Source organism: Lynx canadensis, chromosome C1, assembly GCF_007474595.2.
Source record: "Lynx canadensis isolate LIC74 chromosome C1, mLynCan4.pri.v2, whole genome shotgun sequence".
NCBI classification, from domain to species: Eukaryota; Metazoa; Chordata; class Mammalia; order Carnivora; family Felidae; genus Lynx; species Lynx canadensis.
In genome coordinates this window covers 78,436,559-78,448,606 of record NC_044310.1, presented here as the reverse complement: position 1 = coordinate 78,448,606, position 12,048 = coordinate 78,436,559, and the positions used below count along the sequence as shown (strand labels likewise).

Here is a 12,048-nt window from a genome sequence, read left to right as displayed (position 1 = left end):
GTAACTCAGTAGTCTTATTGCTCTGATCCAGCCATTTTTACAAGATTGCTCTACGCAAATTGAACCAGAGATACAGACAGTCCCAAGATATGATTTATTCTCTCGAAGGGATATAAAGCTTCAGTGTTTAATCAAAACAAAAATATTTTAGGTCTGACGAATGAGCTGGACCTTGGAGGGGTTTCAGCTCATAGAGTTTGATAATCTCACATTTTCCTCTTGTCTTCTTTTTACAACCATCAATTGGATTAGCTCTTCATGATGCCTTAATCCCTTTTTCTGGCACCTTATAAATGAACTTTGTGTTTGATGTCTGTTAGTAAATAGACATAGGACATAAATGCAATTAAAGTGGACATAAAAAGTGGTCAGAATTTAATTTTAAAAGTGTAACTCAGGGGCACCTGGGTGTCTTAGTTGGTTAAGTTTCTGACTCTTGATTTTGGTTCTTACGGTTCAAGCCCCATGTCGGGCTCGAGATAACAGCGTGGAACCTGCTTGGGATTCTCTCCTCCTCCCTCTGCCCCTTTGCTGCATCCTCATTCTCTCTCAAAATAAATAAATTTAAAAAAAAAGTGTAAGTCAGAGGCTATGAAATTTTGCATGATCCTACTCAATTGTAAACTCCTGGAAGCTGGTGGTTGCAGGGACTATGTTTGTACTTTTTGGTCTCCCCTAGGGTAGCTAGCAGTGAATTGCATGTAATGAACTTCTGTAGTCTGTATGAACTAACAATCGTCTCAAGTGGAAAAATGGAGGTAAAAGTTGTTTCTACTAATGGTAGATTGAAAAAAAAAAAAGAGGTCTAAAAGACTTGTCTGTTAAAATGCTTAAACATAAATCATCCATAATGTTAAACGTATAGAACAGCATTCAATAAAGATCAGGGTTCTTCATATCTGATATGGGTACATGGTACTTGCTATGGGGTTCTGGCAGGGATAGACTAAACAGCTGCCCTGAGCTTCTTTTATGTTCTTCTTTGTTCCCTTTTCAGAAAGACTAGACTTGGATTTTCAAAACTATCTACTTGGTTAAATGAGTGCAGAAAGATGTGATCTAAATTACCATAAATTCAACTGTGTACTATACTTTTCTCAGGATAGTGTCCTTCTCTCTGACTCTATGCAGAGCCAAATCTACTGCTTTTTTATAGTAGAGATATTTTCTGTGTTTTAACTTGTTAATCAAGAATAGATTGATGTGTTTATTTCTTTGCTCTGTTATTTGAATGTTATAAGATAATAAGGATTAGGATCTTATCCTCAGGTTACCTGGAATTGTATTTTAAATAATGGAATAAATTAATTCCTAAATATAACAATGCTGATCCAACATGCTTGTTTTATAGCTAAGGGGGAAACAAGGCTCAGATCACACACCTAGTCAGTAGCAGAGCTAAGAGTTAATTCCTAGTCTTAAGGAATCTTTCAAAGGTTAAAGATACAGAATTTCTTAGATGTGTTTTAATAGTTTATAATCCAGTTCTAACCTCATTTTACTTTGGTGACCCTGGAACTTAAAATACACAGTCCTTTTAAAAACTGTTATGTACAGGATCACAAAATAAAAGCATATTGTCATTTGTAGCAAAATATTGATTGAGAAAGAGTCTATGACATTCAAGTGTTTGAAATTAAATAAAAAGAATTTAAAATACAAGAAACATGGTATTTTGAATATTATTTAGAAAGGTAGTATGGCCAGGACACCTGGGTGGCTCAGTTGGTTAAGCGTTCAACTTCAGCTCAGGTCATGATCTTATGGTTCATGAGTTCGAGACCCGCATTAGGCTCTGCACTGACAGCTTAGAGCCTGGAGCCTACTTCTGATTCTGTGTCTCCCTCTCCCTTTGCCCCTCCCCTGTTCTCAGTCTGTGTCTCTCTCTCAAAAATAAATAAACATTTAAAAAAAATGAAAGAAAGAAAGAGAGAGAGAGAGAGAGAGAAAGGTGGTATGGCCTAACAGAAAGGTTGAAAATTATTGAACTGGGAGTCTCAAGACCTGGATTTTGTAATGTCACCATCTAGCTGTGCGATTTTGGGTAAATGACTTACCTTCCCTGGTCTTCTGTTTGCTTGTCTGTACAGTAAGAAATGAGGGCTAGATTTGTAACTCTCTGAAATAACTTTCATTATTGCAGAATGTGAGAAGTTAGGCAGAGCAGGTTTATTGTCAGAAGTCTTTGGACATGAAAATGATCTGTGCATAATATTCTTTATCTTGACACTACTAAGTAACCACAGACCAGCCAGCCAGCAATCAATCTCCATCTGTAGAGCAGCCACTGTTGTCCATGTATAGAAGTCTGGAGAAGAGCCAAATTTTATTTTTGCCAGAAACACTCTTGGCAAATCTGTATCCCTAGAGATGTCTGTTTTAATTTTGCGGTGCAGTGCATGGTTTAGTGAAAAAGAAAAAGAGTGCTGAGCTATTTCATTATAAATACTCTCAGAGACAGCTTATGTTCATTTGTTTCCATACTATCTATGTTTCAAGATGTTTTGAGGGTGGAGGTGAGCCAAAATGAAATGAAATGAGGAAGGTGAGAAACCTTCCACCATGTATGCTGACTCTGGAGATGAATTTGAACTGTATAGTGATGTGTTTACATATACTGAAAACTTCTGATATATATATATATATATATATATATATATATATATAGTATTAAATGTCTTGGAAATTTGTCATTTAACTTTCTCATGCTAATTTTTTAAATTGCTTTAAATTTAAATTGTTTTTTTTAAAAAAACTTTTATTTGTGGCTTTTTCCATGGATATTTCAATGTATCCCATTATCTTGCCTTATGGAAATAAAGATAAAAGTGTTTGAATTTGAATAAATTTTTCACTGATTTTTATTCATTTATAAAGATCCCAGTTAACAACTGGATTTAAAATTTGTTTGAGAAAGTTTGTGACTGAAATTTAAATGCTAAAAATTAAATATCAATTTCTTAGGCTAAAGGAATAAATCTAGTTGAAGTTGCATTTATAGATCTTACTTGACTTAACAACAGGATTACATCCTGGTCAACCCGTAGTAAGTCAACAGTGCATTTAATATACCTAACCTCATAGCTTACCCTGGCTTACCTTAAACGTGCTCAGAACACTTACATTAGCCTGCGGTTGGGCAAAATCATCTGACACAAAGTCTATTTAATAATACAGTGTTGAACAACTCACGCAATTTATTGAATACTGTACTGAAAGTGAAAAACACTGGTTTTATGGGTACAGAATAGATGTCAGTATCAGTTGTTTAACCTCATATTTGGGTGGCTAATTGGGAGCTGGGGCTACCACTGCCCAGCATCACAAGAGAGACTAGTAGCCTGGGGTATTGCTAGCCTGGGAAAAGCTCAACAGTCGCAATTCGGATTGCAGTTTCTACTGAATGTATGTCGCTTTCACACCATTGTAAAGTTGAACAATCGACATCGAGAACCGTCTGTAGTTAACATGTCATTGTATGACACCAATGATCTTCATTCTTCATTTTATGAACTTTTTCAATCTTTCAGATACCTATTTAAAATTTTTTTAAAAATATTTATTTTTGAGAGAGAGAGAGAGAGAGAGAGAGAGAGAGAGAGAATGTGAGCAGAGGAGGGGCAGAGAGAGAGGAAGACACAGAATCTAACATAGGCTCCAGGCCCCGAGCTGTCATCACAGAGCCTGATATGGGGCTGGAACTCACGAACCACAAGATCATGACCTGAGCTGAAGTTGGACACTTATACCAACTGAGCCACTCAGATGCCCCAGTCTTTCAGAGACCTTTAACACCCTTTTCTCCTAACTTCCATATCCACTTATTAACAAATCCTAATAATTTCACTTTTATAATGTCTCTCAGATTTCACTGTTCATCTTACTGCATTTCCGCTGTCCTGCATTGCTGCAACAACGTCCTAAGTAGGCTCCCTGCCCTCCGTATTCCCTCTCATGCTAGTAAACCCAAATCCAGATCAATCTTTAAGCATCAGCTTTAGTAGGCTCTATCTCTGTTTAGAAATCTCAAGCTTTCTTAATTCAGTTCTCAATACTGTCAAGCATTTAAAGCCCTTTACATGTAATACTTTCTCTTCCAAATGAATTAATTCAGCAAATACTTTTTTGAGCATCTATGTGGGAGACACTGTGCAAAGGTTAAAAAAAAAAAGAAACATCTTGCAAATGTATAATATCAGCATTAATGTTAACATCTCCAGGATTTTTTTTTTTTCCATTTAGAAACTAGTTCTACTTCATTCCATTCTACTTAAACTGTTCTTGGCTAGGGTAATCTGTGATCTCCCTATTGCCAGAGTCATCAGGCAGTTTTCCATTATAATTATTTACTTTTTTATGCCATTGGGTACTGTTGACCAGGCCTGCTTTCTTAATACTTTTTCCTTCCTCAGTTTCTAGGTGTAGAAACAACTCACACTTTCTAGTTCTTCTTGAAACTTTTATTTTAAATTAAAAAACTTTTGGCAGGGGCACATGGGTGGCTCAGTCAGTTAAGTGTCCAACTCTTGATTTTGGTTTAGGTCATGGTCTCACAGTTCATGAGGTTGAACCTTGCCTTGCACTCTGCTATGAGCATGGAACCCACTTGGGATTCTCTCTCTCCCTCTCCCTGTCCCTCCTCCGCTTGTGCATGTGCATGCTCTGTCTCTCTCTCTCTATCAAAATAAATAAATAAACATTAAAAAAAAATCTTTTTAAGTCATCTCTACTCCCAATGTGGAGCTTGAATTCACAACCCCGAGACCAAGAGTCACATGCTCTAGTGACTGAGCCTGCCAGGCGCCCCAGAACTTTTTCTTTTTTTTTAAGGAACAAAGTTTAATTTTGTTAATCTTTAGATTATTCTCTATTAGTTTCTATATTCTTCCTTTCCTTCTATGAACTTGTTTTTGTTGTTGTTGTTTTTCTGTTCTTATTTCTAACTTCTTGAGATGTATGTTTGGCTATTTTTTTAAAAAAATATACTTTATTTTATAGCAGTTTTAGATCCATAGCAAAATTGATTGGAAAGTAACGTTCCTATATACACCACACACACACAGCCTCCCCTGCTACTAATAATGCTCCCCACCAGAATAGGGGATTTGTTAAATCGATGAACCTACACTGATACTTCATTATCACCCAAAGTCTGTAGTTCATGTTAGAGTAGAGTTCTTTCTTGGTGTTTTGCATTGTATGGGGCTGGACAAATGTATAGTGATATGTATCCACCATTACAATATCATATAGAATAGTATCACTGCCTTGAAAATCCTCTGTGCTCCATCCATTCATTCCTCCCACCCCTAACCTGTGGTAACCAGTGTTCTTTTTACTGTCTCCATAGTTTAGCCTTTTCCCAGAATATCATACAGGTGAAATTAATCAGATTTTTACTGATTACTTAATGATACACATTCAAGGTCCCTCCATGGCCCTTCATGGCTTGATAGCTCTTTTCTTTTTAAAGCTGAATAATATTTTGTTTATCTGCTCATGAAGTGAAGGAAGTCTTGGTTGTTTCCAAATTTTGGCAGCTATGAGTAAAGCTGCTATAAACATAATATAAAGGTTTTCAGTTAATTTGGGTAAATACAAAGGAGCATTACTGCTGGATTGTATAGTCAGAGTAAGTTTCATTTGTAAGAAACTACTGAACTGTTTTTTTCAGAGTGTGCCATTTTGCATTCCCGTCAGCAATATGAGAGTTCTGATTGATCCACATCCTCACCAGTTTTTGGGATTGTCAGTGTTTTGAATTTTAGCCAGTCTAATAAATGCATAGTGGTATCTCATTATTGTTCTAATTTGCAGTTTCCTAATAGTGTATGATGTGGAACATCTTTTCATATATGTATTTGCCATTTGTATATGTTCTTTGCTGAGGTGTCTTCAGATCTTTTGACTCTGTGATTTTCAAACTTCTTTTCTGACCTGTGCCTTTAAGGCTGTAGATTCCCTGTTAGTTGCTTATTTGTATGAATTGAACCCTTTGAATTTTATTGAGACCAAATTTATACCTTAGCACTAAAAAAAAGTTCCACGTATGCTGAAAATAATATGTATGTAGCAGTGCTGGGTGAAATATTCTATATCAGGTTAAGTTTCCTACTCATGTTGTCATATTGTTCAAATCTTTTCCGGTCTTACTAATTTTATTTGTTTACCTATTTTACCAATTATTGAGAGAGGTGTTCATATCTCTCACTACTATTGTGAATTTTCCAATTTCCCCTTATAGTTCTGTCCTTTTTGCTTTATGTATCTTGAGGTTGTACAGTTGGAACCTATTAATCTAAAAATGCTGTATTTCATGATGATTTCTCATTTTATCATTAGGATATATTCCTTGAAGTCTGTTTTGGCTGGTGCTGGTATGGTTATATTATCACCTATAGTACCAGCTTTCAGTTTATAGTTGATCAGTGATAACTTTTTCCGTTCTTTTACTTTAAGCATTTTTGTATTCTTAAATTAGATGTGAGTCTTATGAATAGCACATCATTAGATTATATTTTGTTTTATTTTTATCTGTGATAATCTGTTTTTTAACAGGCTATTATCAGCTGTTTATTTTAACAGGCTGTTTGTTTTTTTTTTAACAGCATTTTGTTCATTCATGTTTTATGTTGATCTGTTTGAGTTTGAATCTACTATCTTGTTTTGCCTCCCTTAATTTTGTAATGCTACTCTTCACACATTTCTGAATATTTGTTTGTGAGGCAGTGCTGTTTTCATTACTTAAATGTCCTGATCCCCAGGATCTTATTATTTACCTTTTATTTTTCTATTTACTTTCCCTAGATGACTTTATTCATATTCGTAATTTCAATTACTACTTATTTGCTGAGCTCTAAGCCTCAATATTCAAATGCCTCCTGACCTTCACCACTTGGAAGTCCAGATTCATCATTTCCAAAACCATACTTACCTTCTTTTACTCTAAAACTGGTCTGCTTTCTATATTTCCTGAATTGGTAAATATCACTACCTTTCCTCTTTCAGTATATCCTTGTCTCTGCTCTTTGTATGTTCAATCTCCAGATCTTAGAGCCATCTCCTTTCTGTTCCCAAAGCTACTGCCTTATTTTAGGTCTTTTTCATAATTTGCCTAGTTCATCACAACAGTCTTCTTAATGGCCCCTGCTGCATTTATTCTTACATCACTACATTTTACTTTCCATTGCTTTCAGAATGAACTTGAAGGGTTTAAGCAGAAGAATGACATTAGATTTGCATCTTAGATATATAACTCTGAACATTTTCTGGTGAATATGGTAGACAGTTATGTAAGAAATCTAATGTCCTTTCATCTCTAGTAGATTCCCTAGAGCAATGACTTTTTTTTGTAATGCTTATTTATTTTGAGAGAGCGAGAAAGAGCGTGAGTGGGGGACGGGCAGAGAGAGAGGGAGAGGAAGAGAATCCCAAGTAGGATTTGCACTGTCAGCACAGAGCCCAGTGTGAGGCTCAATCCCATGAACCGTAAGATACAGGTCATGAAACTGTATTGCTATATACTTCCCTCATGACTGATTTTGCTGCATCCCAAAGGTTTTGGACCATTGTATTTTCATTTTCATTTGTTTCCATGTATTTTTTAATTTCTTTTTTATTTCCTAGTTGACCCATGCATTCTTTAGTATGAAATCTTTAACCTCCATGTATTTGTGGTCTTTCCAAATTTTCTCTTGTGGTTGACTTCAAGTTTCATAGTGTTGTAGTCAGAAAATATGCATGGTATGATCTCAGTCTTTATGTACTTGTTGAGGCCTGATTTGTGACCTAGTATGTGATCTATTCTGGAGAATGTCTCATGTGCACTGGAAATGAATATATATTCCACTCCTTTAGGATGAAATGTTCTGAATATATCTGGTTCCAGTGTGTCATTCAAAGTCATTGTTTTCTTACTGATTTTCTGCTTAGGTGATCTGTCCCTTGCTGTAAGTGGGGTGTTAAAGTCCCCTACTATTATTGTAGTACTATCAATGAGTTCCTTTATGTTTGTTATTGTCTTATATATTTGGGTGCTTCCATCTAGGGGCATAAATATTTATAATTGTTAATTCTTCTTGTTGGTTGGACCCCTTTATACAGTGCCCTTTATACAGTGCCTTTCTTCCTGTTTTGTTACAGTCTTTGGTTTAAAATCTAGTTTGTCTGATGTTAAGTATTGCTACTCCAGCTTCCTTTTGACATCCATTTGCATGCTAAATGGTTTTCCATCCCCTCACTTTCTAAAATTTTTTTTTTCAACGTTTATTTATTTTTGGGACAGAGAGACAGAGCATGAATGGGGGAGGGGCAGAGAGAGAGGGAGACACAGAATCGGAAACAGGCTCCAGGCTCTGAGCCATCAGCCCAGAGCCTGACATGGGGCTCGAACTCACAGACCGCGAGATCGTGACCTAGCTGAAGTCGGACGCTTAACCGACTGCGCCACCCAGGCGCCCCTCCCCTCACTTTCAATCTGCAGTGTCTTTATGTCTAAAATGAGTCTCTTGTAGGCAGCATATAGAACGGTCTTGTTTTATTTTTATTTTTTCAAACTGTATCCAGCTTTATTAAAGATACTTCTCATAAACAATCATGGTATTTCAGGCAGGACATTGGCAGCCAGTCATTAACACTATACAACAACTTTCAGACTCCCTTCTTCAATGGGCTACCAAAATCTGAAAGCTACTATAAAACCCAATGAAGTCTTTATTTGATGCCCTGAATAGGGAGAGCTTAGAGTAAGGGTTGACATTTCACATTTAGCATGTTGTTTAACAACTTTTCACAAGCCATCCCTGACTTTCAAGTAATGAAATGAAAATGGCAGAATTATCATTCTGAAGATCTGATAGCTAACTAGAAAAGGAACTCTTTTGAGGGATGCAATCTCAATGGTGACACCAGGTTGCCTGACATACTGGGAATCATTTTTTGGGGTTGGGTTCTAAAAGGTCTCTGGGTTTAACGGAGTCAAGTCTATGTTGAAGTCAGAAAGAGAGAAGAGGACATAAAAAATTAATTTTAGTTTTTCCATACCACAAGGCTATTATGTCAAGCCGGCTAGTGTGTGTCAACATCAAGGAATCCCTCCTCCTGGGAGCCAAGAGGAAGTTTCTCAAAACTAGAAGGGGAAGGTGTTTTTCCCTTTGTATCAGTCTAGCTTTGGAGATATTCTATTAGTGATGTGTACACTTCCCCCAAAACAACAATGAAGTGTCCTGTGTGCTAACAACATAACTTAAAAAAAAAGTAAAACAAAATTTTCCATTTTTATAAAATTTGATAAAAAATAGTATTTCAAACTGTACAGTCACCAGGAGTACACAGTTATCAAAAGTGCACACACTTCACTTGGCATCTCCAGCACCTTCAACTTTCTGTGCCAGTATGTTTTAGCATCTCCGTTTTCTGCAGGGTTATTCCTGTCCTTGCCGTCATCAACTTTCCTCTTTTTCTTTTTGGGTACCTTCTCTCCCTTTTTTGCAGGGGCCTTTTTAGACTTGGACTCTGGCTTTGGGGAGTGGGTTTAATAGATAACCATTCAGATCTTCTCTATAGCTTATCCTTTACCTTGGCTTTATCTCCTTCAGCATCCCCTTCAGCCTTTCTCTTGGGCATGGTGGTGACAGTGTCAGGATCTGGGTGCTGGATGCAGGGATGCAGTGGCATGCAGTCTTTGGCTGGTCTGTGGGTTGTTCTTGCCTCTTCTTCTTCCTAGATCGGTCTTGCTTTCTTATCCGTTTTGACACCCTGTGTCATTTGATTGGAGCATTTAGTCCATTTACATTCAGAGTAATTATTGATAGATATGAATTTAGTGCCATTTTATTATTCATTTTGTTGTTGTTTCTGGAGATTTTCTCTGTTCCTCTCTAGTCTTTGTTGCTTTTGGTCTTTCTTTCCCATTTAGAGTCCCCTTTAATATTTCTTGCAAAGCTGGTTTAGTGGTCACGAACTCCTTTAGTTTTGTTTGGGAAACTCTTTGTCTCTCCTTTTCTGGCTGGGTAGAGTATTCTTGGCTGCATATTTTTCCCATTCAGCACATTGAATATATCATGCCACTCCCTTCTTCCCTGCCAAGTTTCTGTGGAGAGATCTGCTGCTAACCTTATTTGTCTTCCCTTGTAAGTTAGGGACTTCTTTTGTCTTGTTGCTTTTAGGATTTTTTCTTTATCTCTATGTTATGTCTTGGTATTGGCCTGCTTTTGTTGATTTTGATGGGACTTCTCTGCACCTCCTGGATTTGGATGTCTGTTTCCTTCCCCAGATTAGGGATGTTTTCAGCTATAATTTCCTCAAATAAACCTTATGCCCCCCTTTCCCTCTCTTATTCTTCCAGGACTCCTATGATATGAATGTTATTATGCTTTATGAAGTTACTGAGTTCCCTAAGTCTACTTTGATGATCTAATATTTTTCTTTCCTTCTTCTTCTAGGCTTCATTATTTTCCATAATTTTATCTTCTATATCACATATTCATTCCTCTGCTTCTCTCCTGTGGTCGTTACATCTAGTTGGTTTTGAATATCAGTTTTTTCATTTTTCATTTTGGCCTGACTAGTTTTTAGATCTTTTATCTCTGTGGTAAGGGACTCCTGGGTGTCTTCCATACTTTTCTGAAGCCTAGGTAGTATCCTTATGATTGTCACTTTAAATTCTGGATCAGGCATATTACTTATATCTGTTTCGATTAAATCCTTGGTTATGATCTTTTCTTGTTCTTTCTTTGGGGATGATTTCTTCCATCTTGCATTTTGTCTAAATTTCTGTTTTCTTCTCTGTGTTAGGAAAGCCTATTATGTTCCTCTCCTGATAGTAATGACTTTATGAAGAAGAGGTCATACACTGTCCAGGGCCTGGCACTTCCGGAAGTGTCCCTGGTATATGTTGTGTGCACTCTGCTGCTGTGTTTTGGCTGCTCTTTCCCTCAGGTCAGTTTTCTGCAGAGTTTCTCCTTGCCTGCAGTGGAGAGTGTTGGCCACTCCTTGACCAGAGTGTGGCAAGTTTTAACCAGGTGTGCTCTGGTCTGCTTATTAAATGAGATCTGGTGCTATTTCCACTAGAACTGAAGCTTTGCACAATGCTATGGTCAGTAGACATGGTGTGTGTAGGGTGTTTGTGCTGCTCCTCTGGGGAAGAGACCCACTATGCTGGTTCTTAGGCACACTTGCCTGAGAAAAGCAGCACCTGCAGAGTGCGGGGGAGGGGGGGTGGGCGAGGCTTGGTGTAAGCTATCTAGGGCCACTTGGCACTGTGCTACTTATTGAAGGTAGTTTATCCTGAGGGGTAGGGGAGAGAAATGGTGCCAGCCCCTTCCATCATCCCCTGAGAGGGTAGTTCCTGCTCACTACTGTCCAGGAAGCCCTCCCAGGAGAATGAACAGTCTCCACGCATGTGTCCCAGGTGTCCCTCAGATCCCTACCTTCATCCTATCTGTCCTGGCTGTCTCCCTGCCTGGCAACACAGAGCATCTTGGGCTCTATCCCAGGCAGGCTGGCTGAGTTTTAAAACTCTAAATTTTAGGGATCTGGTGTGGTGGGGACCCTCTCTGGCTTCTGAGGAGGATCTCACCAAGCTGAAACTGATGCAGGTTTGTCCTAGAAGGGCAGTAGCACCAAAGCGCAGGGGCATGGGGTTTGGAGTAAAGCATAGCAAAAAGCCAGTGTCCAGGTTAGCTGCCCTCAGCAGCTGTCTCTGAACCTATGCTGAGGAGCAGGGGAGAGAAATAGTGTCTGCTGGAACTTTTGTCCCTGGAGAAGCAATGCCATTTCTCCCAGATGTGTTCCAAGAAGGAGGAACTATCTCTCTCAGTGTGTCCCAGGGGATCCTCAGTCATCTGCCCTGGAGCTATCTGCCCTCCTTCTCCATAGAACACTGCAGTGCCTTCTGGGCTCTACACCAGCCATGCCATGGGCCTCTAAAATTCCAGTCTTTGAGCCCCACTGGTTGTAAAAACTCATGAAAATCGACCCTCTTGTTTTCCCAATCAGTGGCTTTGGGGAAATTTTTTCCTTGTGTGATCCCTGTGGGCTCCCCCTTCT

General features: G+C 38.2%; 1 protein-coding gene and 1 pseudogene across 1 annotated transcript in view; one reads left to right on the top strand and one right to left on the bottom strand.

Moving 5' to 3' along the window:
• The window catches only part of DIPK1A (divergent protein kinase domain 1A), a 110,711-nt gene that overhangs the window by 34,563 nt on the left and 64,100 nt on the right, over positions 1-12,048 (top strand). The gene's annotated exons all lie outside the window — the stretch shown is intronic.
• LOC115520525 lies at positions 9,208-9,625 on the bottom strand (annotated as a pseudogene).